General features: G+C 46.8%; 8 non-coding genes and 1 pseudogene across 8 annotated transcripts; all 9 read left to right on the forward strand.

Moving 5' to 3' along the window:
* Positions 1-74: 74 nt before the first annotated feature.
* On the forward strand, positions 75-193 carry LOC146269334 (5S ribosomal RNA). The gene has a single exon (XR_014768128.1). It is a non-coding gene; the product is annotated as a 5S ribosomal RNA (ribosomal RNA).
* A 212-nt stretch (positions 194-405) lies between these two features.
* On the forward strand, positions 406-524 carry LOC146269335 (5S ribosomal RNA). Its single transcript, XR_014768129.1, has one exon. It is a non-coding gene; the product is annotated as a 5S ribosomal RNA (ribosomal RNA).
* Positions 525-702: 178 nt separating this feature from the next.
* LOC146269336 (5S ribosomal RNA) lies at positions 703-821 on the forward strand. Its single transcript, XR_014767855.1, has one exon. It is a non-coding gene; the product is annotated as a 5S ribosomal RNA (ribosomal RNA).
* Positions 822-1,007: 186 nt separating this feature from the next.
* LOC146269337 (5S ribosomal RNA) lies at positions 1,008-1,126 on the forward strand. The gene has a single exon (XR_014768130.1). It is a non-coding gene; the product is annotated as a 5S ribosomal RNA (ribosomal RNA).
* Positions 1,127-1,300: 174 nt separating this feature from the next.
* On the forward strand, positions 1,301-1,419 carry LOC146269338 (5S ribosomal RNA). The gene has a single exon (XR_014768131.1). It is a non-coding gene; the product is annotated as a 5S ribosomal RNA (ribosomal RNA).
* Positions 1,420-1,601: 182 nt separating this feature from the next.
* LOC146269339 (5S ribosomal RNA) lies at positions 1,602-1,720 on the forward strand. Its single transcript, XR_014767856.1, has one exon. It is a non-coding gene; the product is annotated as a 5S ribosomal RNA (ribosomal RNA).
* A 178-nt stretch (positions 1,721-1,898) lies between these two features.
* Positions 1,899-2,017, forward strand: LOC146269340 (5S ribosomal RNA). The gene has a single exon (XR_014767859.1). It is a non-coding gene; the product is annotated as a 5S ribosomal RNA (ribosomal RNA).
* A 184-nt stretch (positions 2,018-2,201) lies between these two features.
* LOC146269341 (5S ribosomal RNA) lies at positions 2,202-2,320 on the forward strand. Its single transcript, XR_014768132.1, has one exon. It is a non-coding gene; the product is annotated as a 5S ribosomal RNA (ribosomal RNA).
* Positions 2,321-2,492: 172 nt separating this feature from the next.
* Positions 2,493-2,500, forward strand: part of LOC146269342 (5S ribosomal RNA) — a 109-nt pseudogene continuing 101 nt past the window's right edge.

The raw sequence follows: 2,500 nt of genomic DNA on the forward strand, positions 1-2,500 counted from the left end.
GAGAGAGAGACCACCTTGCATTGTCAATTGCTAAATCTGTATATGGATAAGTAGCCTATGGTTGTCAACTTATTTCGTACGGCCATACCAGCCTGGCAACGCCCGATCTCGTCTGATCTCGGAAGCTAAGCAGGGTCGGGCCTGGTTAGTACTTGGATGGGAGACCGCCTGGGAATACCAGGTGCTGTATGCTCTTTTGCTCATTCACTTAGAAACTGAAATCTTGCAATATGCACAAGTAGTCCTTTATGAAAGGGGCTGGAAGCTGTTTTCATTTTGACACGAGAGAGAGAGAGAGAGAGAGAGAGAGAGAGAGAGAGAGAGAGAGAGAGAGAGAGAGACCACCTTGCATTGTCAATTGCTAAATCTGTATATGGATAAGTAGCCTATGGTTGTCAACTTATTTCGTACGGCCATACCAGCCTGGCAACGCCCGATCTCGTCTGATCTCGGAAGCTAAGCAGGGTCGGGCCTGGTTAGTACTTGGATGGGAGACCGCCTGGGAATACCAGGTGCTGTATGCTCTTTTGCTCATTCACTTAGAAATTGACATCTTGCAATATGCACAAGTAGTCCTTCATGAAAGGGGCTGGAAGCTGTTTTCATTTTGACACGAGAGAGAGAGAGAGAGAGAGAGACTACCTTGCATTGTCAATTGCTAAATCTGTATATGGATAAGTAGCCTATGGTTGTCAACTTATTTCGTACGGCCATACCAGCCTGGCAACGCCCGATCTCGTCTGATCTCGGAAGCTAAGCAGGGTCGGGCCTGGTTAGTACTTGGATGGGAGACCGCCTGGGTATACCAGGTGCTGTATGCTCTTTTGCTCATTCACTTAGAAACTGAAATCTTGCAATATGCACAAGTAGTCCTTCATGAAAGGGGCTGGAAGCTGTTTTAATTTTGACACGAGAGAGAGAGAGAGAGAGAGAGAGAGAGAGACCACCTTGCATTGTCAATTGCTAAATCTGTATATGGATAAGTAGCCTATGGTTGTCAACTTGTTTCGTACGGCCATACCAGCCTGGCAACGCCCGATCTCGTCTGATCTCGGAAGCTAAGCAGGGTCGGGCCTGGTTAGTACTTGGATGGGAGACCGCCTGGGAATACCAGGTGCTGTATGCTCTTTTGCTCATTCACTTAGACATTGACATCTTGCAATATGCACAAGTAGTCCTTCATGAAAGGGGCTGGAAGCTGTTTTCATTTTGACATGAGAGAGAGCGAGAGAGAGACTACCTTGCATTGTCAATTGCTAAATTTGTATATGGATAAGTAGCCTATGGTTGTCAACTTATTTCGTACGGCCATACCAGCCTGGCAACGCCCGATCTCGTCTGATCTCGGAAGCTAAGCAGGGTCGGGCCTGGTTAGTACTTGGATGGGAGACCGCCTGGGAATACCAGGTGCTGTATGCTCTTTTGCTCATTCACTTAGAAACTGAAATCTTGCAATATGCACAAGTAGTCCTTCATGAAAGGGGCTGGAAGCTGTTTTCATTTTGACACGAGAGAGAGAGAGAGAGAGAGAGAGAGACCACCTTGCATTGTCAATTGCTAAATCTGTATATGGATAAGTAGCCTATGGTTGTCAACTTATTTCGTACGGCCATACCAGCCTGGCAACGCCCGATCTCGTCTGATCTCGGAAGCTAAGCAGGGTCGGGCCTGGTTAGTACTTGGATGGGAGACCGCCTGGGTATACCAGGTGCTGTATGCTCTTTTGCTCATTCACTTAGAAACTGAAATCTTGCAATATGCACAAGTAGTCCTTCATGAAAGGGGCTGGAAGCTGTTTTCATTTTGACACGAGAGAGAGAGAGAGAGAGAGAGACTACCTTGCATTGTCAATTGCTAAATCTGTATATGGATAAGTAGCCTATGGTTGTCAACTTATTTCGTACGGCCATACCAGCCTGGCAACGCCCGATCTCGTCTGATCTCGGAAGCTAAGCAGGGTCGGGCCTGGTTAGTACTTGGATGGGAGACCGCCTGGGTATACCAGGTGCTGTATGCTCTTTTGCTCATTCACTTAGAAACTGAAATCTTGCAATATGCACAAGTAGTCCTTCATGAAAGGGGCTGGAGGCTGTTTTCATTTTGACACGAGAGAGAGAGAGAGAGAGAGAGAGAGAGACCACCTTGCATTGTCAATTGCTAAATCTGTATATGGATAAGTAGCCTATGGTTGTCAACTTATTTCGTACGGCCATACCAGCCTGGCAACGCCCGATCTCGTCTGATCTCGGAAGCTAAGCAGGGTCGGGCCTGGTTAGTACTTGGATGGGAGACCGCCTGGGAATACCAGGTGCTGTATGCTCTTTTGCTCATTCACTTAGAAATTGACATCTTGCAATATGCACAAGTAGTCCTTCATGAAAGGGGCTGGAAGCTGTTTTCATTTTGACATGTGAGAGAGAGAGAGAGACTACCTTGCATTGTCAATTGCTAAATCTGTATATGGATAAGTAGCCTATGGTTGTCAACTTATTTCGTACGG

Source organism: Hypomesus nipponensis, chromosome 10, assembly GCF_054491055.1.
Source record: "Hypomesus nipponensis isolate SF chromosome 10, ASM5449105v1, whole genome shotgun sequence".
Lineage (NCBI taxonomy): Eukaryota > Metazoa > Chordata > Actinopteri > Osmeriformes > Osmeridae > Hypomesus > Hypomesus nipponensis.